This window comes from Lepus europaeus, chromosome 14, assembly GCF_033115175.1.
Source record: "Lepus europaeus isolate LE1 chromosome 14, mLepTim1.pri, whole genome shotgun sequence".
NCBI classification, from domain to species: Eukaryota; Metazoa; Chordata; class Mammalia; order Lagomorpha; family Leporidae; genus Lepus; species Lepus europaeus.
Genome location: NC_084840.1, coordinates 43,889,030 through 43,916,395, shown reverse-complemented (window position 1 = coordinate 43,916,395; position 27,366 = coordinate 43,889,030). Strand labels below are relative to the sequence as shown.

The following is a 27,366-nucleotide window of genomic DNA, read 5'->3' as shown; positions in this document are numbered from 1 at the left end:
CACAGGTGGAGGATTAACCAAGTGAGCCACAGCGCCGGCCCCACATCAACAGTTTTAAAAATACCATCTGTGTTAAGTATTTTTAAAAATGTTTATTATTTTTTTGAAAGGCAGACACAGATAGCGAGGTAGTCAGAGAGAAATCTTGCATCCTTTGGTTCACTCCTCAAATGGCCACATTAGCCAGGGCTGGGCTACGCCGAAGCCAGGAGCTTCATCCAGGTTTTCCAAGTGGGTAGTAGGGGGCCTAAGAACTTGGGTCATCTTCCAGCAACTTCCAGAACTTGGGTCTCTGAAGATCTCTCTCTTCCATGTGACTCTGTTTTTTTTTTTTTTTTTTATATTTACTTTTATTTCCCAGGCACATTAGCAGGGAGCTGGATCCAAGTGGAGCAGCTGGGACATGAATTGGCACCCATGTGGGATGCTGGCATTGTAGGTGCTGGCTTAACCTACCACATCACAGTGCCAGCCTCATAAGCATAAATCATGTCCATTCATCTTTGTATGCCTGGGCTCTAACACCTGGATGGTGCTTTGTAAATATCTGCTCATGAATGAGTCAATGACTTATTAATTCTTTTATTCAATCTCATTTGCCTTCTTTGCCATTATACTCATTCCTATGACCAGACAGTTGTTTAAAACAGTATTATTCCTGGGGCTGGTGCTGTGGCATAGTAGGCAAAGCTGCCGCCTTCAGTGCTGGCATCCCATATGGGTGCCGGTTTGAGTCCTGGCTGCTCCTCTTCTGATCCTGCTCTCTGCTATGGCCTGGGAAAGCAGTAGAAAATGGCCCAGGTCCTTGGGCCCATGCACCAGTATGGGAGACCTGGAATTAACTCCTGGTTCCTGGCTTTGATTCAGCACAGCTCTGGCCGTTGCAGACAACTGGGGAGTAAACCAGAAGATGGAAGACCTCTCTCTCTGCCTCTCCTTCTCTCTTTGTGTAACTCTGACTTTCAAGTAAATAAATAAATCTTTTTAAAAAATAGTATTATTCCTTACAATTCCACATAAAATTCTCTCTGTTGCCCATCAGCACACTATCAATGGCATATAATATTCTGTTTTCTACAAATGACATTGGGCTGACTGGATTTATTCCTTATTTTGATGTGTTATTTGGGAGACCCAGATGAGGCTTCTGGCTCCTGGATTCAGCCTAGCCTAGCCTCATCAGTTGTGGACATTTGGGGAGTGAATCAACATATCAATGATCTCTCTCTCCTAACTTTTTTTTTTTAAGATTTATTTTTAATTTTATTTGAAAGGCAGAGTCACAGAGAAAGGACAAAGAACAGAGAAAGAGAGGTCTTCCATCCACTGGTTCACTCCCCAAATGGCCACAACTGCTGGGGCTGGGCCAGGCAAAAGCCAGGAGACAGAAGCTTCTTCTGGGTCTCCCATGTGGGTGCAGGGGACCAAGTACTAGGATCATCCTCCACTGCTTTCTCAGGTGCATTAACAGGGAGCTAGATCGAAGTGGAGCAGCTGGGACTTTAACCAGTGGGTACCCTAGGCAAAGACTTAATCTGTTATACCAATGCCATCTCCGCTGTCTTTCAAATAAAAATAAATAAATATTTAAAAAAAAGAGAGAGAGAACTAGAAATGTAATACTTAGTGAAAAAAGCAAGCCCCAAAGAATATATACATGGAATGTGATCTCATTTATGTAAAAAGCTTAAAATTAGGCAAAATGAGTCTACATTGCTTAGCGATGCTTGCAGGAGCAGTAAACTGATAAAGAAAAGCAAAAAGATTGCTACCAGCTGCAATTTTATGTATGTGTTTCATTTCAAAAATAATCTTTAAAACTATCTTAGTTGCTTTTAGGAAGAAAGTAAAACTTTTAAGTTAACAGCTTTATGACTATGGTGCATATAAAAGCACTAAAATTCTATTAACCTAAATGACTCAGTGTGGCATCTGATGCAAAAGTGAGACATTTTAAGAATTTATCCCTTTAATTCATGTTTTGACAATTTATCATTACTTCAGTCTCAAAAATGCAGTCATTGTTTCTTCTAAAGTCACTCACTTTGAAATCAGAAATTAATATTAAATGTCATTCTATTTTCATTAGAGGAAAGAAAAATCTTAAAGATAATTCACAGCCCTCAGATCACCATTTTTAAACTGCTTGTTCTGCTCATTCAGGGTAGTTTTATAAAATTATGGAATGCAGAATGCTTTTAAGAACAAAAAACTGTTAAATTATTTATAAATAACTACAACACTCAAAACACTGAGTTGGTGTACAGCAAAGAACCTTAATAATCGACAGATGCTAACCACAAAATGTCTGCTCACTGCCTGCCTAAGTCATGGGATTTCACCCTGGAAAGCGGATTGACTTTTTTTCTGTTACTCACCTCGTTTAAACTATTTTTGCCATTAGTTATAACCTCTTGGAAATCAGAGTAGTAACTCTCAGGATTTCTGTCCCAAGGACTTTTTTTTACTATCAAAGAAAGAGTTCTCAGTATTGACAACCCTTACCTTCCAAAAAGTTCAAAAAGAGAGGGCAGAGAACAAAACATGCTTCAGCAGTCAGAATCCCGCATGAGGTGTTGGCTCCTGGGATCGTCACATATCTGGGCTGGTGAGGTGACTCAGACACCCAACAAGTGCCTTTTGGATCACTAATTTGTCACACTCCTAGTGTATTTTATTTAAAGGAAATCAAGTCTTCACAGTACTGTGATGTTCTTGAATGCATACAAAGAGCCAAAACCTACGCTAAGACAACGTCCGAATGTCCACTTACATCACTGCACTTCCATTCCACCTGACCTCATCAACGAATGCACAGGCCAGGGGAGGGGCTGTGTGGCCCGGGTGCTGAGACAACAGCAACTTCTCACTGATCTGAAAAAAAGGGCTCATGGTCTGCACAGATGCTTCACAGCTCTTCAACTTGATCCAGGAAGGACTGTCCTTGCTTTCTCAGTTCTCTCTGTTCAAAAGAGACACATTTTCCTTTTGGTTTATTCTTTGGAAACACTACAGTTTGTGGGATATGTAGTGAAGGGTTTTCTAATAGGCTCCTTAGAAGGAGAAAGGCGAGTCTTCTGCTCCCCTTTCCCTGTAGTTCTAACCACAAATCGAGTAAATTAAAGAAGACAATAACTTATTTTCTTAGTTTCTTCAAAATGATTATTTCACTTGAAATAAAATGGCTGTGAGGAGTATTCAAACAAGGGTTATCTGCCATGAAAGTGAGAGTCAATTATGCTCCATTTGTAAACAACGCCCACTGTGGGCTACAACGTTTTTCAGGCCACCAATAAGTAAAGAACAGCCAATCGTTATGGAGTTCTAACTATACTTTTTTGGTGTTTTACATGCATGAATTCATTCAACCTGAAAAATAATTCCAAGGGATACAAAGAACTATCCCCATTCTACACTGGAAAAACAGGTGCATTAAACATGGAGTAACTTGCCCAAGGCTATAGTATGTTCCAAGGCTGGGACTCTGTCCTAGCAGTCTGGAACTAGATTTCGTGCACTTAAACGTTACATTCTTGTGCCTCTCATAATTAGGTCCTTTTTGTACAAAGAATTATGAGCCACATTTCAAGCAATAGTTTTTTCATGGTATGCCAGGGCAACATTTGTTAAATACATGTTCACTCATTCAATTAAGCAAAAACCACTGATTCTGTACTTTCCCATGTCAAAGACCCCAAAACGAAGCCAAAGCAAATGGAGCAAAACAATAGCAGCAACCACACTCTAGCATCACCAAAAATGAATGAGAAAAGCTTCCTTTCTTCAAGAAGCAACTATCTGTCTGGAAAATTGAAGAGTGCATAAGGATTGGGTATAAAAGAGTTGGCAGAATTTGACGTAAGAACCAAAGAGAAAGAAATTAATTCTGACCGATAAGTCAGCAGTTTATGGACAAACTGAAAGGTTCTTGGATATAGTAAACAAATAAGGCCCTGGATTAACCAAAGCGAACGATGGTGGGAAGCTGTCCTTGAAAGAGACTGAAGATCACAGCTGCATTAAACACAGACAGGTTCTGTTCTCCCCACCACTGGCTACCTACTCTAGCTATACTGGCTCTGCTCCTACATCTCTCTGGGCTCACTCCTTCCCAGGACCTTTGTCCTGGCCTTTGTCTGCAACACCGTCTATGTTAGATCATTATGTGGCTTTTCCTTGTCATAGAGATCTCAATTCAAAGGTCACTTCCTAGGAGAGGCCCTCATTCTATCACAAAACACCCACCTCCTTAATTTGATGGTTTGGCTTATTTACTGTCTTTTTCACTTAAAATAGAACCTTCAAGTCAGTAATGACTCCATCTTCTTTATTAATGGCTGATTTTCCACTTAGTAGTATAATGCCTGTCACAGTGGAGAACACAATAGATACTCATTGCATGAATGAATATGCAAAAGTGAGAATTTTCAAGAAAGAATGGGTGTTCCCTAGGGTCAAAGGCTAGAACAAAGTCTTATAGGATGAAGGCCAAAACCAAGTCCTTAAATAAAACAAGAAAGAATATGGTCTTAGTAAAGTAGGTTGTGGAGAGATGGAGAACTAAGAGCAAATTGCTGTGGGTTTTGAGTGCATTGGAGCACTCAAAATACATCTTCACTAGATTGAGGAGGTGGCAGTAGTAAAAAGCAACATATGCTCCCATTTTTTCTCTTTCCCACTCTCCTACGAAATGTGGCCTCCTTGGTGGAGGTAATTCAACATGATCTGTACTGGGAGGTCTACTGGGTAAAAGTGCCCTTAGATTTTGCAAGACCCTAATAAAGAAATAAATGTATATGCATCCAGGAGAGGAAACTTTTATTTAATCTCCCCAGCTACTTGAGCAGGTTAAGATCTTTTCTATTCACTAAGACAGATTTTTAATTCAGAGATAATTTTGGATGATTTCAGCAAAGTAACTGAATTTTCCTTTAGTTTACCAGACCTGTTTCACATTGTTAAGGGATTTGACATCCAAGATGCATTAACAACTTGGTAAATACTAGTTCTTGTTTTAGAAATTAGACCTACATGGGGCCAGTGCTGTGGCATAGTGGGTAAAGCCCCTGTCTGTGACACCGGCATCCCATATGAGTGCAAGTTCAAGTCCCAGCTACTCCACTTCCCACCCAGCTCCTTAACGTACCTAGGAAAGCAGCAGAGGATGGCCCAAGTACCTGGTCCGTGCACCCATGTGGGAGACCCAGAAGAAGCTCCTGGCTCCTGATCGGCCTGGCTCTGGCCGTTGGGGCCATTTGGGGAGTGAACCAGCGGATGGAAGACCTCTCTATTTCTCCCTTCATTGATTCTGCCTTTCAAATAAATAAATCTTAAAAAAAAAAAAAAAGAAAAGAAACTAGACCTACGTATGGGAATAAATACTAGCTAACACTGCAAGGAAATTACTTTGAAGTACTTGGGAAATGGATGTTTCAAGTATCAATCCTTTAGAAAATCTGCACATAACAAAAATGTCAATGAGCTGGCTCAGCTGACTGTTAAAGTTTCAGAAATTTTGAGAACCAGGTATCAAATATAGCCATTTCTAAAAGTTAAACTATAAAACGTATATTGAAATAAATTATGCTAGGAACAAAGATAATAAGTACTCAAAACTCACAATTTTCTAAATATTTTGCCACACTTTGCTATTACCTGCATTCTTGAGGTTATCTGTGTCTACTGTATCTATGTGATGGAAATACTATACTATACACGGTGTGCAAATGAGCATCTGCACAGCTTAGCATTCAGTGAGGGCGTATCACAGCTGGAAACTGGCACAGGGTATGTACACCACAGAAATGGGGAAATGCTATAAATTAGGACTTATTTATTAATTTTTGGATAAATGGATATTAATCACTTATCAGAATACCACTATTCATTTTTTTTTTTTTTTTAAGATTCATTTATGTATTTGAGAGGCAGAGTTAGAGAGAGAGACAGGCAGAAAAAAAGGTCTTCCATCTGCTGGTTTACATTCCAAATGGCAGCAGTGGCCAGAGACGGGTTGGCCCAAAGGCGGGAGCTTCTTCTGGGTCTCCCACAAGTGCAGGGGCCCAGGGACGTGGACCATCTTCCACTGCTTTCCCAGGCATATTAGCAGGGAGCTGGATTGAAAGAGGATTAGCCCAGATTTGAACAGATGCCTCGTCACAGGCAGCAGCTTTTAGCCACAGCACAGGTCCAGGACACCATTACTCTTACAGATGAATTAGAAACTACTTAGTATGGAAATTTCCAAGGGCAAGAGCATTAAAAAAAAAAAGTCAATAGAATTCCAATTACCTTTCCCATGAGTTTTTCTGAGTTTTTAGTGTTTGCGGTTTTCAATCTTTGTACAAATTTTAAGAGATATTCAGGATGAAGTAAAACTCTTCTTTTGTGCTGGTATTACCATTATATTACATAAATATCTCATTGGAGCTTGGAAAGCTTGAATTATACATCTTCCTGCTCTATTTGTTGCAGTTGGTACTTTGAGTTTGTGTATAGAGACATGTTTGACTCCATGATAGAAAGTACTGGAGGTTGCTGAGGACAATCTAATAGCTTGGGTACTTCAGGGTGTCTCATATTTTTTTTCCACAAATGTAGAAAGGTGAACTGTGAAATTTCAGTTGTCTAAATGTTTCCTTTTTTCTGCAATTAATTTTTCAGACTTCAAGAAGGAGAAAGAAAAACAGGAAAAAAACAAACAAAAAAAACCCCAAAAAACCAAAAAACCTCCCGATAGCTACTGAAATAACAAATGAAGAGCATTGGGACTTCAGGCACAGATAGTGAAGTCATTTCTCCTACATGTAAACCTAGTCAATCATCTTTGTGATCTCCTTATCCAAAATGAACAAATTAACTAACACTCAAATTCACTAACAACTGAAGTAGCCCTGAGGATTATTTTTTATAGGTTGATCATTACATAGCTCTTTATTTTCCCCACATCCCAACTTATAATATAACTCTCATCTAGAAAGCTATTAACCACAATGTTGGGATTATAGTATTAGGATTATAAATACTATATAGTTTCCGTGTGATAAAATCCAGGTATTCTTAAGTTTAATTTCATCAACTTAATATTTATTTATGACAAAAAGTTAATTACCCTGAGATTACTAGGTAATCATTTGGTGTTTGCAAAGCTAAAATAATTAACATCTAAAAGCCTCTCTTAAAATGATTTCTTTCATCAAAAGCAACAGTACTTCAATGGAGAGGACTTAACTTTATCATAAATAGATGACCTGCAGGCCATTATTTGTGTAGTAACCACAAATAGAAACAGCTTTTTGAAAATGATTAATACAATGTTTTGCAACAGTGTGGGAACATACCACTTTCCTCAATGGAATACATCTGCTGTTCTCTTAACCAGCAACAGAACTAAGAAACAGAAGTTATTCTACTGGATGGGTTCTACGGAACACCCCTCCCCCAATACATTGATTATACATTTAAATAAAGCTTTTAAGGTAATCCCAGTAATCTCAGTTAGATTCTCATCTCCAGACCTGAGCATGTAAGAAAAGGGAAATGCTGACATATTTGATGCTAGGGCAAAAGAAAGCAAGCTCCAGAGACAAAAGCTGAGTTCAGAGAAGCAAATAAGAAAGTAGATTAAGAAGAAGAATATACAACTTGTTACTGCTTTTAAACAAAGGTGGTTTTGCCCTCCCCAGGAGCCATCTATCAAGTTCTGTAGATATCCTTCTATTGTCACAGCTGGAGAGGGGATGCCTACTGGATGCTAGCGGGTAGGGGTCAGAGATGCTGCTGAACATTCTACCATGCACAGCAAAGTCCCTCTGCAAAAGAAATTGTCAAACCCAAAGTATCAGTTGTGCTGAGGTTGAGAACCTGCTACAAAGCTAAGCTACTACTGTAATACCAGATACAATACTGCTCAAAACAAAAGATATTAGAGCTTTTAAAAGCAAACAACAGTTAAACACATGCTTAAAAGTTTCCAATCTTACTATGAACACTTTGTCCTGGCAGCTCTTTCCTGAAGGCAGACATAATAAATGACACTAGCCACAGACTCCTTAGTACCCACCAGGTACCAGCCGATGCACTTTAATTGCATTACCTTGATTCAAATTCATCACAACCATATGATGTCACACCTATTATTAGTAAAGAAAAATGATTTTTTCTTGTATCAAGTATCCTCTAGAGGTCAGCAGTCACTTGTTCTGTCTCTTAGTAATTGTGAGTAGCATGAACTTGAATGTTGTGACAAAGAACTCAATGTCATGAGAGCATCTAGAACTCAGATCACATATTATCTGGACAATCTGGACATCCCTCCCCTCTCCATTCCCCCATGGGTCTGTAGTCCTAAGGATCAGAAAATATTGGAAAAGGAGGTAGGACTTATCAAAGGTATTTAGTGTTAGCTGGAAAGGCAAATACAAAGCTCAAGTGGAAGAATGGTGAAATCCAAGCTGGTGGACCATGGAAGAGGGAATGGCTCAGGGAGTTTGATCATCTGTATTATAAGAACTATTCCTTGTGCTATCCCCCATCCCCAAACAAATGAGGGGGAATGATAGATAAAGCAACTTTAATAGCATGTTAGAGTTCGTCTAATAGTTTGGGTGTCCCGAAAGGTCATATTTCAGAGGCTTTAGGGACAGAACTTAATCCAATTACAGTGTCTGAAGCTGTGCCCCTAGAAATGACTGGGCTGCATTAGGTTGTCAGCACGGAGCCTCTGTGACCACCTGTGGTCGCTTTCTAAGAAGACAGCACACAGACACAGATGAGGGGCATTTCTGGGTCTCCTTCTCTACTTTTTGGGTTGACACGGGATCCTTCCTCTGCCATTCACTGCCCTACTCGGACTAGTTGGGCAATCCAATCTTGGACTATAAACCTCCAGAACCGAGAAGAAAAATAATTTTTCTTCCTTCATGGGTAGCTTCTCTCAGGTATTTTAGTTGTAGTAAGAGAAAGCTGAGTACTACAGAGAGCTAAGCATGCGTCATCATGGTCATTAAAAAGGATTTGTTCAGCACAAGGGTTGATATTTCTAGTTGGTATATAAAAAATTTTTTTTTCCTCTTTGTGATGCAGAGATAGAAGGGTGGGGTGTGGACACATGCTCCCACCCACTGGTCCTCAAATTTCTGCAACTGCCATGACTGGGCTGAGGCCTGGAGCTGGCAATGTCTGGAGACACAGGGATACCAAGAGCCTAATGAACAGAGTCACCCCTGCTACCTGCCAGCATCTTCATCAGGAGGCGGCTGGAGTTAGGAGCTGAAGCTGGCCATCACATCTAGGCACCCTGATGTGCGCTGGGAGCATCTTAACCTGCATCCTTACCACAAGGCTAAATGCCCACCCTGCTATGTAATCTTAACTAACAGGAACTACTCCTTTGTGAATAAGCCCAGAATAATTTAAAAAAAAAGAATATTTGAGTGAGCAAATATAATATTTTATTGTAAAGAAACCCGCTCAAATTTCATATTTTCGGTATTTTTAATGCTTACAAGAATTTAATTCAATAGAAACAGATCAGTCTTAATTCCAGTTGAAAGTACGTGACTAAGTAATTGGTTTGAACTTGAGATTTAAAGTTGAAAACTTATTTAGTTTATATAAGATATTGAACATCTAGAAGATCTTAAATTTCACTGTATTTATAACTTTTAAAGTTTATTTTGTAAGACTTACTTGGGAAGTTTTTGTGTGCATGAGACGTTTTACATGCTTCTAAAAGACAGGAAATATTAAATATATAAATGCATTTTAAAAGGTTTTGAAACTGCCAGACGAACAAACGAGTTTAAAACACTCACGTGTAGAAGGGAATAACTGTTGAGGAAGAAAAGTCAGGTCTAGCAAGGAGTGGAACTGAAGCGCCCCAAGACTTCCAGCCTTCCTCACTTGGGTAACCGTGGGGTCCCTGCCTGGCAGCTCCCTGATATAGCCCTACAGGGAAGTCTGATCGCCACCTACTCCCACCCTTCTGGATGGAAGTACAGGCCATGCTCTTGTAAGAGATGACTGGCCTGCTGGGAAAATAAAACTAAAACATTCTAGAGGAATCCCATGCCATCGGTCTCAGGGGTGGGGAATGTCCAGCCCATGGGCCATAAAAGGCCAGTGAAATCACTCCAACTGCCACTGCCAATGCAACCACGGGGGAACCCGAAATTCAACAAATCTATAGCAGGCTCATTTTGAAGTCGATAGTTTTGCACAGCCTGTGAATGATGTTATAAATATCCAAGTGGCCCTTGGCAGAAAAAAGTTCCTCACCCATGGATGAACCAACATACTCAATTACTCACAAATATGGATGGATAAAAAATTTTTTAAACCAGACGTTTGAAAAATAAAGAATAGCCTAAAATAAACAAATAGAAAAACCGATCTTTGGGGAAACAAAAATACTCCAAGTGACATAAGCAAACTTGAACAAAACCCGAATTAGTATCTTCAGAGCCGAGGTTACTGCATTTATTTATTTTTTAAATTTTTTTTTTTTTTTTTTTTGACAGGCAGAGTTAGAGAGAGAGACAGAGAGAAAGGTCTTCTTTCCATTAGTTCACCTCGCAAAGGGCCGCTACGGCCAGCGCACTGTGCCGATACGAAGCCAGGAGCCAGGTGCTTCCTCCTGGTCTCTCATGCAGGTGCAGGGCCCAAGGACTTGGGCCATCCTCCACTGCCTTCCCGGGCCACAGCAGAGAGCTGGACTGGAAGAGGAGCAACCGGGACAGAATCCGGCACCCCGACCTGGACTAGAACCTGGGGTGTCAGCACCGCAGGCAGAGGATTAGCCTAGTGAGGCCAGATTACTGCATTTATAAAACAAGAACCAGACACTATGAAAAGCACCAATGAGATAATGACAACACCCTTGAAATGTTGAAATATGCTTGCTTGTTCAGCATAAAAAGCTGAACAGGATAATTAATAAAGTGACTCATCATCAGCAAATGATGAGAAATATGGAAGAGGTTAATACTAGGTAAATTCAGGTGTTTCAATGTTTAACATAAGAATATAGAGAAAACATAAGAAACAAATTATGGCACATTCTAACATGATGGAACAAATTATTATGGAAAATTCTACTCAATCCTAACCAAGAGGATTAAGCAAAAGTATCACACTTAGACTTATCATGATAAAAATTTGAAATGAAAGGATAAAGGATAAATAAAAAAAAAAAAAAGAGGAAAAAAATCAAAGGATCAGATTATCTGCAAAAGATTACAGACTGTAAGTTTCTCATCAGCAACCCTGAATGACTCAAGAACAATGACAGGAAGTTCTGAGGAAAGATCACATTTGGAAATTAGGATTCTATGACAAAGTGAATTGTTAATTATTCAACAGGAAGAAATTCTTGAAAGTTTAAGAACTCCAAGTTCACTAAGCATTTTATATTATGTTATATACTTTGAGTTACTATTATTACCATTTGGATTATGCTATATATTTTGAATTACTAAGGATTTTCCAGCAAAATAAAACAAGAACAAAGTCTTCATGGGATATCATCCACATTATCAGCTGACTGTGACTGAGAAATACAAGAAACTGCGAAGAAAATAAAAAAAATTTTTTGACACATAAAATTGTGCCTTTTCATGGGTACAATGAGATGTTTCTATACATGTGTGTGTATACATGTACACACACTGAATATATGTGTGTATACACACACACACTGAATAACATCCAAATGGAGTGAACATCTTTTCAAACATTTAACATTCCTTTATGGTGAAAACATTCACACTAATTTCTTCTGTCTGCTGTTATTAAAGAAATACACCTTACCCTGTCAGTATCTACATTCCCCCAGGGTGGCAACCTTTAATGACCCGAGTGTACATTTCTTTCTCTGTGGAACTAATGTGAATACTTCCACAATCACGTTGTTGTAAATGCTATTGGTAAGTTTCCAATTTAAGAAGGAATGCTTCAGAATGATGCTGAAGGCTTAATTCCAATTTCAGAACAGACTATAACTGATATAAATAACTAACAAAAACTGGAGGTTATGAGAGGTGGGTGGAAGTATGTCTCAAATTACTAACTTTAGATGCTTTGAAAACAGAGGAAACTATTAAATAAGAGACAAAATGTATTATCCAAATCTATTCTGGTAACTACCATATGAATTAAGATAAATTTTTGTGTAGTGGCTTTCCTTGAGAATAAAATTGGGGAAGGGATTGGAGAGGAGGCATTTATTTTTCATTTATTATCTTTTCGTTCTATTTGGGCTTTTTTTTTTTTTGCCATTTTAATGTACTGGAATCATAATAAAAATAGTGAAAGGACATAAAAATCTGAGAGACAAGTAAAAATTTCCAGAAAAGGACTATCAGAAAAATAACCCACATATTTTATATATCTAATTTAAGAGTCTTTTAAAAAAATAACTTTTCATTGCATGCTTTGGCTTACTGACCAGGTAAAACTAATTACTGTCACCAGAGTAGATGTTAGAAAGGAAAAAAACACATTAAAAATTACAAAATCTCACCTTAATTGGCAAATTCTAGAATCTCAAAGAAAAAGCTTTAAAACACATTTTTTGTAAATACTGTAAAACAAAAGCTGGACTACAAGTTGAAAATAAACTATTTAAAAGTAAATAAATTTTAGAAATACATGGTTGAGTATCTATTCACATTCTGGAATGAGTAGCACTACTCTCATTTTGGAATATCATCAGAACAATGCAGCAAATTGCAGCTTCCTGGAGCAAGTGTTGATGTTCCCTGTCAAACATCCCCTTAGCAAGACGGGGTTTCTCTCTTTATAGAGTTGTCTCTCACCGCCTGGACGCATCATCATTCCTTCCGCTCCTGCTTCACTTTCTGTAACACTTCACATATAATGGATTTGTTTATTTTTTGCCTTCCCCATGTTCGAGAAGCTAAGTTCCTTTGAGAAAGAACCTTCTTTCTCATCGATTCCCCAGTCCACACAGCAGGTGCTCAAAAGTCAGTAGTTAGATGTACAGTGTTCTCATATTTCTTCACAAAAAAACTGGTTTTGAAATGTCTTGGTTTTACTTAGCTCAAACTGGTAATCTAATATTGATTTTAAAGTTACTTTACTGGATCTATTCTAATTGTCTAACCAATAACCCTTTTGTTACATCCATATTTGAAAATGCATGTCTCACTCATTCTCAGTGGGCTATGTATCTGGACATTCAACCTGAAACCAAGAGAAGTGCATGGTACCCAACAAAACCTCTCTTTTTTCAAGGGTCTGCTATGTCTGAGGCCTGACAGAGCAGACAGGGGCAGTACCACCTGGCTCTGACCCAGAAGCACGTCTTCCCTTTCAATGGGAGGATCTGCTTCCAGGTCAAGTTCTGGCTTTAATATAAATATTCTTGGCAGCCTGGTACATGGGTAACTGCTGGAGATGTTCTGTCTTCCTCTCCACTTCTGAATCCTCTGCTATTTCTCCTTGATAAAGATACAAGAGTCACTCCTAAGATATTCATACACACAAAGCACAAGGTAACAGAATTAGTCCAGATGCTAGTCCAGCTGACTTAAGAGATAATTTTAAGGTTACTTGCCACTTTACAATGAGCTTTCAGGAAAGGCGAGAATATAAAATTTTGGTGTATATGATTATCTCTTACTAGTCCAGTTGCTATCTTAAAATTAGGAACATGTCAGGAATGCTAAACACCTTTGCTTTAAGTTCAATACCAGAAATGTTCGTTTCAGTGGAAAAAAAGGGATGGTGATGAGAATGGAAAGACAATGATATCACTTACAAAGCTTAAACTGAATTTTTTTCTTAAAGATAATGCTATAATACTTCCAAATGAAAATGAGAATCAGGGTAAGTTTATATGCAAATATCACTCACTTTAAAATTACATTATTTTTTCTCTCTGTTAATAAACAAACACAGAGAGAGAAACAGATGGAGGAAGACCTTAGGTCTACTGCTTCACTTCCCAAATGCCTGCAATAAGCCAGGAGCAGGCCAGGATCAGGGCAAGCTAAAGCTAGGAGCCTGGAACTCCATCTGGGTCTCCCATGTGGATGGTAAGGAGCTGGATATTTTAGCCATCTTCTGCTGCCTCCCAGGCTGTACATTAGCAAGAAGTCTGAATTGGAAGAACAGTCAGGACTCAGGCCCTCTGACAGGGTATCAGGCATCTCAAACAGCTACTTAACTGCTGCGCCTAAACTTTCTCCTAAAATCGCATTTTTGAAAGTGCTTCACTTTCTGGCTGACATCAGCAAACACAGAACAGTGAATTGATGCCATTTGACACAAAAAGAACAATTTACTCACCCAAAATAAGTTGTCACATCCTACCCCTGATTCGCTTTGCCAAGAGCTAAAGGTGTCAAGGAAACTGTATGCCCTCTGTGGCTCGGCTGGCTCCCGCACCTGGCACACTTAGCACTGGTTCTGGCAGGGTAGACCATGTTCAACTCATTCTTCATTTTGACCCGCAAGAGCCAGGTCTCATGAACTGCTGAAAGTGACCTTGAGGGATAGCTCAGTGGTAACCCAAGAAATCCCTCTGCCTTTTACAGGATTACAATTTTTAAATTACTTGCCATTTTCACAATGATCTTTCAGGAAATGTGAGAAACAGAAAACAGAAAGTTTTGGTGTATATCATTTAGACTTGAATCAATCCTAATTTTTGGTTTATCTGATTTCAGTGACATCATTATCTTCTTACATCCATGACATCGCACTACGTATCTGTCCCATCCTTGTTGCAATCCTTTAACTACATAAGACATAATTATTGAGCATTCCAACCTTGAGCTATCACTGTGCTGTGAACTTGATACTCGGTGGTGAACACAACAGATTAAATAAGGTATTTATGTTCCATTTATAAGCAAGAAGGGAGTCAAAGACAAACCATTAGTGCACGGTTGAACATATGGTAAATCATCATGAAGGAAAGTGTAACAGCATCCATTCACAATTACTGAGGTATTCCCTTGGGGTTTTCAAACACTATTTTACCTGGCGGGGTTTTCTTCTCTGCTGTATTCATTGATATCACATGCAAAATCCTGCTCTCACATTGGCACCTTCTCACCAAGAACCCACACACCTAACTCTGACCTCTTCCTGTCTTACCCAAGCTGCTTTTTAAAAGATTTATTTATTTATTTGAAAGGCAGATGTAAAAAGGCAAAGCAGGAGAGACAGAGACAGGGAGAGATCCATCTTCCATCCACTGGCTCACTCCTGAAACGACAGCAAAGGCCAGAGTTGGGACAATCTGAAGTCAGGAGTCAGGAGCTTCTTCCAAGTCTCCCACGTGGGTGCAGGGGCACAAAGATGTGGGCCATCCTCTGCTGCTTTCCCAGACACATTAGCAGGGAGCTGGCTCTAAAGCGGAGCAGCCAGGACTTGAACAGCACCCATACAGGATGCTGGTGTCACAGGCAACAGCTTTACCTGCTACACCGCAGCGCCAGCCGCTACCCCAAACTGTGTGAACCCAAGGACCTCAAACCGCTGAAATGTTACCCTGATCACAATCCTCTGTTTTTTCCCTTGCCTCCTCCATCTCTCGCAATAAACTTCCACTTTGCCTTTCCCATGATCCTCAATGCCGCAAATATTTTTGGCCTAGTCAACTCCTCTAGGCGTCACTTGTTTCTCTCCCTGACCCACTTCCCCAGCTCCAGAATTTCAACAACTCTGCTTTCTTTAGCAACTCGGAAACCCTCACTCTTTAACCACCTTTTGCTCCTACCTACTATCTGTAAAGAAATTTTGAGACATTTTCTCCAGGATTACTATGAATTTCTGGAGAATTTCAATAATACCACTTTATCCAATTTCACCATGACTCCCTGAAGTTATTTTACAACAGCCCTTTCCTTCTTCTCCCTCTCCTCTCTCACGCTGCCCTCCTCACCGTCTATGATCTGATCTCTACTCCAATGAGACTGATGCAAATTAAAATGGAATTTACTCAAAACTTGTGTCATTAATCACCCCCGATACATATTTTACAGATCCATCTATGTGTTCTGTTTCCCTCTACATTCTTAACTTTTGCAAACCTTAGGCCTCTGTATTTCATCTTCTCCTCTCCCACTTCCTCCACAAGTTTGCTTTTCTGTCTACAAACAGGCCTGCATCTTCCAGCTCACTTCCTGTGAGCTGTGGCTCCACTTCCGCCCTCTGGAAGGGGCCTGCATTCCAGCCACATGCTCCTTATAACTCATTGCCTTTGGGCTGGCTTTCACCAACCCCTTGAAATCCTCTTCCAGGGTCACAATTAAATGCTTTTACTGAAGTCAATTTCAACGGAATGGATACCCCTTCATTTCCTCTCAAAATCCTCTGCAGGCTTAGGTCAGTTACCCGGCAGGGTCCTGGTTCCTCCCTCACTTTCATTTGCAGCCTCTTAACATGAGAATCCCTCCGGATACCCTCCTCAATCTTTCCTCCCGCTGTACCAGAGGTCACCAATGACAACCAGGAGCACATTCTGGCTTCCAGATGGGTTCAGTCTGGCCTAGGGTACTGAGGTTTCTAGTTTTTATTGAAGGCAACACATGCAAATTAGGAGAGTTCGCAGAAAACCTGTGCTTCCATAACTCACAGCAACGATGGAATAAAGCTAAGAGAAAGTAGAACAGCATACACATATAAATGGCCATCTGATGACAATGTATTAATGACAGACTGGCTTCTATACTGCAGGGACCAAAAGTTATGTTCCCTGAAGGTCTTGGGACTTCGTGCTGAGATAGGACTGAATGAATTCTATCAGTATTCTATTCTCACCTTTGTCATCCCCACATCTTCACCTGCACTGTTATTTATTTTATTTGATATTATTTCCCAATCTTATTTCAAAAAGGATTTGATTCAGAGTCCTTTAGTTTACCGTTCCTCCAGATGCTGGACTTACCTAATAACAGCTGAACTATGAAACAACTGGGATAATGAAACAATAGATGATGAAGTTTCAGTCACATGGCATTAATTGCCCAGGAGGTAAATGACATTTGTTTAATCCAGATGTTTTCCTTATTCTTAATTGTAGAGGTGATAAACTTCCCATGGGGAAAAATGCAAGAAAAAAAGGCAAAAGTAGAAAGAAGAATCTGTATCAGAAGAGTTATTTTAATTCATTCCTTTTTATTTCCTTGTATCAGACACAAGGATATACTTTGGTAATTATTAATCACAAACTTCTTTCTCTCCAAGTTGACATTTCAATTTCCATTATATCTTACTCCAAGAATAATGCATACATCTTTGTGGAGAGGAAATAAAAAGTGAGAGTGAAAAGTACAGCATGACCTACAAGCAAAAGGACTGTCTTTGTATTAATTAAGGAAGAACAGAGAGATTTTTTTCTTGATTTTATTCAACTGCATTGAAATGTTGCTCCATGTACCGTAATTTTAAACTCCTAATAGCACTGAGCTAACATTTTTGAAAGATTTACTCTTGTTTTGAAAATGAAATCCATACGGAACACAGGGAGAATGAAACGTCTGTGCAATGGCAGCATAAATCAAGGTTGTTAGCTGCATTTGATTTCTTGCCTTGGTGCCTTCCTAGCTCACTAAGCCTGGTTGCCAGGCAACCAGGGCAGCTTTGCTGAATATAGATATTAACAGGTTTAGGTTGAGCTGAAAAAAAAAATGGAGTGAAAATGAGCACAGACTTATCCTTCACCTGGCAATCTGGGGAAACAAGCAATCTTTTTAATTTAATATTTGAAAACAAATGTACTTAATGTATTTTATTATATTCTCTAACTCTCAGATGAGGTAAGAGTAGCTCATTCCCTGGCTGAAGGTAACAGAGTTGGACATCGTGTACTGAGAATACCATGTCCACTGCCACCATGACTTGCAATTCTGTGATTAAAAACATGGGCAGCTTTACTAGAAACTGAACTGGTATCAATCTCATTTTAATAAAATAACAGTTACAATGCTGGGTAGTGCAAGACTCTCTCACTCCAACAATTCTATTTGCAGTTCTCTGACCCCAAAGGGCAGGTGTGATGCATCCTCAATGAACATACTAGAAAGCTGACTTTACAAAGGTAAGTAATCGCAGCTACCACTTGTTGAGGGCAGGGCTGGGACTTGCACACAGACAGCTGTTTTAACAGGCTTGCTTCTCATGCATTTTTCCGTGATTATTGAGAAAATAGCAGAAAATGAAGACCCTCAGCTGAGCTGTCACAGATTCTAAGCCTTCAGTCGTGGCTTTTAGCAAGGAAGTAGCTGTGACATTCATAACACATGGCACTGAGATGTTCTTTTTCTTCCTCTAACATTTGTCACATCCTTGCCTTCCGGTCTGCCCTCCCGCACAGCCTTAAGGGAAAAGAGGGAAAAAACAAAATCAAGAATAAGCACACTGTCTCTTCCTTTCCCGCTCTCTCCCCCTCTTTGAGGGCAATGCCAGCGACCAACAGGTTTTTAACTCAACCTCCTTCACTATAAGTCCCACCATGAGACCCTAGAGAGACCCCCACAAAGAGCTTAAAGGACACTTCTTGGTGAGATGAATCTATGAGACAGCTCCAGAAAGAGAGAAGGCAGTCTCTGATCAGCCCAGGCTGCACAAGGCTTCACGCTGCCTGCAAGCCCAGAAAAGTCTACCTCACACCTGTGATTCACAATTTAAAAATACATGCTCATGTTTTTACTGTCTGCGCCTTGCTTATCTGCAAGCAGGTAAGACGATGGCCCAGCAACAAAGCCCCCACCACACCACTCACGCTGCGGCGATTTGGGCTCCAGAGAATGCTGGGCTAGACCTCAAAGTCCATGGAGCAGCTTTTATTGTCAAATGAGTGATTGCACATTCTGATTTCTCTGTGTCAAGGCGGCTTGCCTGATGGGGGACATTTTGAGCAATCCATTACAAGGCTGTTTCTTCCTCCTGCTCTCCTCATGTGGGGACCATTTCACTGCCCGCCTCTCTTAGGAGTATGCCAACTCAGAATGGATGACCTGGGTTATCTCTGTGGGTCTCAGGAAACGTGGGGTCATCTCCTTCCCATGCATCAGGAGAGGCTTAGGGGATTCACCTGCAGAGCCTGAACCTGGCAGAATGGATGCCAGAACCCGGCTATTCATCTGTGTGCTTTCCTTCACGCCACCCAGCAGACCAAAGTTAGCTCACGCCACTCTCCTGGCTACACTCGGGAAGGTAATGATGCTCTGAAATTTCAGAATTGAGAACTGGAAACCGTGCCAAGATAAAAATACTGAATTTCTGTGGTGACAAGACCATTGATATTGTTGGCACTCCTGGATACACGAATCCTCTTTTATGAAAGGAGTGGGGGTGTGGTCTCAACATTGAACATTTTCATATCACTTTCGTTTTTTAGTAAAATGCAAGTTAAAATAATGTTCTTTTCTCACTGGCTTCTCACTTTTTGGAAATTATGATTGGTTCTTAGGAAGCCCCACCTTTCTTTCTTCCCCAAAATATTCTTTAAATTTTTGTAAAGATTTATTTGCTTGAATGTCAGACAGAGAGACAGAGAGAGAGAGAGAGAGAGAGAGAGAGAGATCGATCTATCGTCCTCTGGTTCACTCCCCACATGGCTGCAATGGACAGGGCTGAACCCGGTGGAAACCAGGTGCTTCATCCCTCTTGTCAGTGGCAGAGACGCAAACACGTGGGCCATTTTTCACTGCTTTTCCCAGGCCATTAGAAGTGGAGCAGCCAGGACATGAACTGGTGCCCATATGTGATACCTGCTTCACAGATGACAGCTCTACCCACTATGCCACAATGCTGGCCCCTCTGTTAAATTTTTTCCACACAAGTTATTGCATTGTTGATTTTTGCTTGCATTTCTAATACCTTGAACTACCCAATACATTGTAATATGTTCTTCTAGTTTCAGTAGCAAAAATATCAATTTAGCTTACACAAGGACTTCATGTACACACAAGGTGAAGGTAATTCCATTCTTCTCTTTTGTTTCCCATGCCCTTTACCAATGAGACTTACTTTCGATCTTGGCTTAGAAGAGGCAGCAGCAACTAAATTTCAGGGTTATGGGAGTGAAACTGTTACCCAAGCAATGGGAGTGGAGGCACAGAAATGAGAATGCACAACACATATTCCAAAAGGTAGGGATTCTATCCATGGAGCGGGTGAGCAATGGGGTTGCAAACGTACACTGAGACTGGGCTGTGGCCAATGTCGAAGGTCAGGCTAGGAAATCTAGATTAGCACTAGAGGTGATTTTAAGTAGCATGAGTAGACAAAATCCTACTGCTCGTGGCATTTCTTGTCTTCCATACACATATTCCTTGCATTCTTATAATTTAATTCTAACAGCCATGAGCAAGGCGAGTAGAATAACCCTTATATTGCAGGCGAAAAAGTGATCCTTAAAGGGATGAATTAATCTACCCCAAGTCACAATGTTGATGTTCCCCTGCTTAAGGACAGGGGCACTGGCAGGTGTAGCCACATCCCTTTCCTCCACTGAATGACACATTACTAACAGCACAGCTCTTTCTATGGAAAGCTCATACCTTCCCAACTCCTACTTCCACCCTCTCTTTTCCATCTTTTTAAAAAATTTTTTATTTATTTGACAGGTAGAGTTATAGACAGTGGGAGAGAGAGAGACAGAGAGAAAGGTCTTCGGTTGGTTCACTCCCCAAATGGCCTCAATGGCCGGCACTGCGTTGATCCGAAGCCAGGAGCCAGGTGCTTCTCCTGGTCTCCCATGTGGGTGCAAAGGCCCAACCACTGCCCGCCCGGGCCAAAGCAGAGAGCTGGACTGGAAGAAGAGCAACTGGGACTAGAACCCGGTGCCCATGTGGGATGCCAGTGCTGCAGGTGGAGGATTAACCAAGTGAGCCACGGCACCGGCCCCTCCTTTCCATCTTAATCATCCATTCATACCCTCATAGCACACTGACAGCGACGGTGGAGCTTGCTGTCCAAATCAGAACACTTCTGAGAATGGAGATACTACTAATAATTGTTGTGGGGCAAGAGGCATAATATGGTGACTGCTGGTCACCCCAGTTTTAATGGATCCCTGTGAAAGGGATCTTACTTGATAACTTAATCCTCTAATGGAATCGCTCCAACATTTCCTCCAAAGGTAGCATCCCCCAACCTTGTCTGTCTCTCAGGGCTCACACGGTCCTCCACAGCTCATCCAGCAGTTTTCTCAGGGTAGAAGTGATGACCCCATCCTTCTTACCTCTGTTTCGCCACTGACCTACGAACAGTTGCCACACCTGTCCTGGCGAAGCAGTGGAAGCACAGGGATGTAGTGTGTCTGCTGACACAGTTGGTCAGGGGACCTAATGCTCACTAGGGCTGTCATTCTCATCAGCCTACACCAAGGCTGCGGGGGTGGGAAGAAAATCCCCAAGCTGGGCACGGACTCAGGTCCCTAGGAACAGGCTGTGATCTGGTTAACACATTGCAAATTGCGTCACCTCTGGATTTAGCAATAAGTCACCATTAGTGCTCCTAGTCCCAGACCTTAATAGCCTCAAATGGGACAGCTAGATGGACTATGATCATACAGCAACACCGTGTCACACTGGATGATTTTCTTCACTGTGTCACTAAGACTCAGTTATTCCAAGACCAGATTTTTTTTTTTTTTTTTTTTGACAGGCAGAGTAGATAGTGAGAGAGAGAGAGACAGAGAGAAAGGTCTTCCTTTTTGCCGTTGGTTCACCCTCCAATGGCCGCTGCGGCTGGCGCATCTCGCTGATCCGAAGCCAGGAGCCAGGTGCTTCTCCTGCCAAGACCAGATTTTAAATGATGCCTTCTCTGCACTAGTTTGGGTGCTCTCATTTTACCTTCATTCAAACAAAGAAAGCTATACTAGTGACTTGAAGAGTAGTTACTGATTTCCTTGTCCTTTATCATCAACATTGCACTGGCCTTCAACACGTAATCTATAGACTTGGGAACACCCCGGCAGGATGGTTTTCCTCAAGGAAAGCAAATTTGCACCCCACTGAGAAGCACCCTAACTGCAGATTAACCTTCCCCTCCCCCTCAGACACAAGAACCGGATATGCCACTCCAACAAAGTGGAAGGCAGAACTTCCACCAGTTGAAAGCTCTTCTAGTCCAAGGCCTGTGCTGAAAGCCCAGGGAAAGAAGGCAGACGAACAAAGGGCTCAGGCGCCTCTGGCCCTGGAGGCCTTGGTCATCTCTGCAGGGAACTCACCGGGGCTGGGAACTGCTCATTCAGCTACAAATGACAAGAAGTTTAAAGGATTTTTATCTGCTTGGAAACTGACAAAATAGGGACTTCTATAAATTTACTGAACAGAGTGTTGGGAATGGGTTGGAAGAGACAAAGTTGGGAAGTCAGCAATTAGCATGAAGTGGCCAGGGTGCCAAGGCCAGGACACCACACAATGGACCCCCGAACTGGTACTAGCAGTGGGATGGGAAAACAAACATGACAAAAGGCACAGACTGGATTTCAACAAATTCCTTGTATGTGCTGGCACTACGAAAATCATTTTACATACGTTATTCAAAAGCACTCCTACAGGAAGAATTTCGCTATCCTCATTTTACCAATGAATAAACTAAAACCCAGATGTTAAATAAGTCGTCCAAGGTCACACAGCTGGTGGCAGAATGAGGATTTAAACCCAGAATCTGTCTCCAAAGAACCTAAGAGGGCACTGCAAAAAGTTCAAGGAAAAGTGGAGCAGATAATATGCATTTTCCACAAACGTTTTCAAGAACCCTCATATTTTGCCAGTGTAGTAGATTGTCAACAATACTTTGAACCATGGTCTAGGAGAGAATGGCACCAAAATCAAACATAGGAAAGAGGAAAAGGAGGGGAAAAGGGTTCGTTCAGAGACAGGAAATGACTTTTGTTTTTAAATGTCTAAGCTTGAATTCTGATTACTTTTAAAAGTATGCATTTCAGTACTAACTATAATTAATAGTGCCGACTGCATACAAGCACACGTCTTAATGCTTTATGACTGGCTTTGTAAAGCATAACATATTCAGACTCAGCAGGGCCACCTGCAGGGAGCGCACAGGTTTCTAAGCTTACCCATAGAGTGAGTATATTTAGAAAAAGTGTTTACTGAAGGAAAAAAATATCATCTCCCTGCGTGAAGACTTTTTATATAATATAAAGGATTTATTTATTTATTTATTTGAAAGGCATAGTTACAGAGGCAGAGGGAGAAAGAGATCTTCCACCCGCTGGTTCACTCCCCAGATGGCCACAAGCAGATCGGAAGTGGAGCAGCCAGGACTTGAACCAGTGCCCATATGGGATGCCAGCACTGCAAGCGGCAGTTTTACCCGCTATGCCACAGCACCAGTCCCGATGAAGACTCTTAGTGACTGTGAGCACAAGTAAATAACTTATCCACATTACCAGGCCTATTATGATTTCCTGTCAATTGTGGTTGAAGCTGGGGGAAAAAAAAAAAAAACCTGCATAAATGTTTGAAAAAAGTTTGGCTAACCTTCTAATGAACTGCAACAAGGGAAGAGTGAAGAGCAAACAACAGGGAAGTATTTCTGATGACAGTCTCATACATGCAGATAAAGAAAAACAATTGGATATTTTCTGACACTGTTATTCTGAAAGATCAGTAATCTAGATGTTTCCATGAACATCCAAGGACTCCAACATCCAAGGACTCCAACAAAAGGCAACCTCTAACAAAGTCATCACATAAATAGCCCTTCCGTATGAAAGACAGACACAGTGATCAGAGAGAGTTAAAAAAAAATACACCCCCCCCCATAGTGACTCTTGACAATTTGAGAAACATGGACGTAGAAATGATGAAATATACAACAGAAGTTCAAGGAAAATGGAATTCAAAGATAAACTTATCTTGGTGCAAAGCAATTTTAGAATGCATGCACAGAATTTTCAAAACATATATGGATTCAAGTGACCTAGGAAAGGAGATGGATTCCTGTCTCTGGAGGACACTGTTTCCAATTCAGAAATGAGCCACTGTCACATCCAAGATGCAGTGTTTGTCATGTTAGTCTCTGAGCTAATTTCTAGCAACACCTCTTTTATAAAATAACACGTGCATACTTCAGCTCTAGGCTAGGAAAATCTCTATAAAAAAGGAAATCAGGGGCCAGCATTGTGGATAGCAGATAACACTGCCACCTGTCACACTGACATCCCATATGGGCACTGGCTAACTGCCAAGAGTTTAGATCTCTGCCACCCACGTGGGAGACCCAGATGAAGCTCCTGGCTTTGGCTCAGCCCAGCGCTGGTTGTTGTGGCCATCTGGAGACTGAACCAACAGATGAAAATCTCTAACTCCTTCAAAAAAAAAAAAAAAAAAATCACAGCCAAACCTCTTTCCATAACAAAAAGGAATCAAATCACCAAGCTCTGTGTCAAGACTGGTGCTACAGTGCAGCAGGTTAAACCACATCCCACATGGGCACTAGTTCAAGTTCCGGCTGCTCCACTTCCAAACCAGCTCCCTGCTAGTGCACCTGGGAAAGCAGCAGAGGATGACCCAACTTCTTGGGCCCCCGCCACCAATGTGGGAGACCTGGATGAAGCTCCTGGATTTGGCCCGGCCCAGCCCCAGCTGACGTGGCCATTTGGGCAGTCAATCAGCAGATGGAAGATCAATCTCTGTCTCTCCCTCTATTTCTGTAACTCTGAGTTTTGAATAAAATATATTTTTAAAAAATTGTTTAAAAAAGATTTAATCCTTAGCACTCTGTTACTTGAATGTCTAGCTCATTTTCATTCTTGACAGCTTTTCATTTTCTTAAAAAATTTATATTAATTTCTTTACATGCATAATAAATACTGAGGGGCTGGTGCTGTGGTGCAGCGGGTTAAGGCCCTGGCCTGAAGTGCCGGCATTCCATATGGGCGCCGGTTCTAGTCCCAGCTGCTCCTCTTCTGATCCAGCTCTCTGCTGTGGCCTGGGATAGTGGTGGAGGATGGCCCAAGTCTTTGGGCCTCTACACCCATGTGGGAGACCTGGAAGAGGCTCCTGGCTCCTGGCTTCGGATTGGCTCAGCTCTTGCCATTGCGGCCATCTGAGGAGTGAACCAGCGGATGGAAGACCTCTCTGTCTCTACCTCTCTCTGTAACTTTCAAATAAATAAAATAAATCTTTTAAAAAAATAATGAAATATGTTTATATTATATATAGGACCACATTTTCTGTAGTATCAAAGTTTCATGTGATTGAGTTCAGCTCTTGAGAATTAAAATATTAGTACAGAGTTTGTACAGTGTAAAAATCCTTTTTGGGGTCTGTTATTTTAGTTTTTCCAGGGCAAAGTGACTTTAACTAATGTCCAGTAGTCCACAAGAGGGTTGGCAATGTGGCACAGTGGATTAACGGCAGCTTGCTATGCCAGCATCCCATATGAGCACTGGTTCCAGTTCCAGCTGCTCCACTTCCAATCCAGCTCTCTGCTAATGCACCCAAAAAAGCAGTGAAAGATGGTCTAAGTAATCAGTCCCTGCTGCCCATGTGGGAGGCAAGTTGAGTTCCTGGAGCCTGGCTTTGGCTTGGCCCAACCGTGGCGGCCATTTTGGTAGTGAACCAGCAGATGGAAGCATGCACTAACTCTACCTTTTAAGTAAATAAATCTTTAAAAAAATAGACTTCTGGAAGGGCTTTTTAATAACCAGGAAATACATGGTGATTCTACAATCAGATTTGTGTTGCATATTTCACTATCCCTAACATAAAGTATAAATTTTTATTGAACTATTTTTGAATATTATCTTTAACATTTATGATACTTTCATATTAAAAATTTCTTCTAATTTCTTTTAATCCTCAAACGCTAATGCTTGTAAAATGCTCACCTGTAAAACTACCTCAATAGTCTTAAAAATAAAAAACAGCAAACTTCCACAGCCAATTGTAAATCGCCAATGTGTCATGATGTTCAGTTCGTGGAAGGGGTGCCTGTTCTGCTCTCTCCTCTTTGCTACCATCTGAATCTTATGTGGCAAGTGCGAGTGTATACTGCCTTACTATGCCTCTACACACTGCATTAGAAGCTTGAATAGAGGGATTTGGGCCTTAGAAGCTCAGTGAACCAACTGAAGATGTAAAAGTACATAAAAATAAGCCCAAGAAGACTCAGACTGTCACTTCAGGAGTCACACTGGCCTCTTGTTGTTATTTCCACAGTCCATTTGCACCTGAGCATTTCCTTTGCTGGAAATGCTAGCTTCCTACAGGAATGCTGGATTTCCCCAGGGCTGGCTGACATCATTCCGTGCACCTCTCGTATAGGTTTCACTAATCAACGTGCAACATCCCTCTCATTCCCGGAACGTCCTAACCCCTTCCCTGTTTGATTTCACTCACCATCTATGCATTTACTTTTTCCCTAACTAGAATGAAGGTTCCATAAGGGATTTTCAAGTATTTTATTCACTGATGTTTTCTCAATGCCTAGAATATTAATAAATATGTGCTAAGGGACAGGTCTTCAGCACAGTGGTTAAGACACCACTTTTGATGCCTGAATCCCATATCATAGTGCCTGGGTTCAAGTCCTGGCTCTGCCTCTGACTTCAGTTTCCTGTAAATGTGCACCCAGGAGGCAATAGATGATGGCTCAAGTACTTGGGTACCAGCTACCCACATGGGAGATCCTGATTGTGTTCCTGGCATCTGGTTCCTGCCTTGCCCAGCCCTGGATGTTGCAGGCATTTGGGGAATGAGCCAGCAAAGGGAAGATCTCTGTCTCTGTCTCTCTTCTTTCAAATCAAAACAAACAGGTATTTTAAAGAAATTGTTGACTGTTGAATGCTTATCCCGGATGGCCTGCTAATTCTCACTATGCCTCAGATAAATAGGACGTTGCTGTCATTTTTGTCTTTTTACAGACACAAAAGCTGTCAGACATAGTTTAACTAGTTGCCTAGATACTACATGGAAGATGCCCTCTCACTGTGAGATTGTGTGTGCATCAAGGTGTGTTCAGCATGATGGGGTGGGGGTGGGGGGCGGGCAAGCAAAGCATATTTAAGGAATGTGCTAAAGGACCAAGAATGAGGAGATTTAGATTCACTCTCACCACAGTGAGGTTTAATTACGTAGATGAAGGGATGTGATGACTCATTCTACTCTTGAACAGAAGTCTAAATGAATGTTCAAATGGAAACTAGCCAAGGGCAAAGACAGGAATACCAGGTACATTTCAATCTACACAGCCAAAGAACTCAGAAATGTCACTCAATACCTAAAACAGCCATGACTGATGAAAATCAAAGTGTGGCTGGCATTTGCAAGTGTCTCATTGTGCCTTCTACGGAAACACAAAAAGAATTTCATAATACTCATTAATTACTGGTTCACTGCATAATCAGCACAC

The 27,366-nt window shown here is 41.0% G+C and overlaps 1 protein-coding gene across 6 annotated transcripts in view; it reads right to left on the bottom strand.

Annotated features, from left to right (window-relative positions):
* CACNB2 (calcium voltage-gated channel auxiliary subunit beta 2) overlaps positions 1–27,366 on the bottom strand; it is a 393,103-nt gene that overhangs the window by 193,015 nt on the left and 172,722 nt on the right. The window lies entirely within an intron of this gene.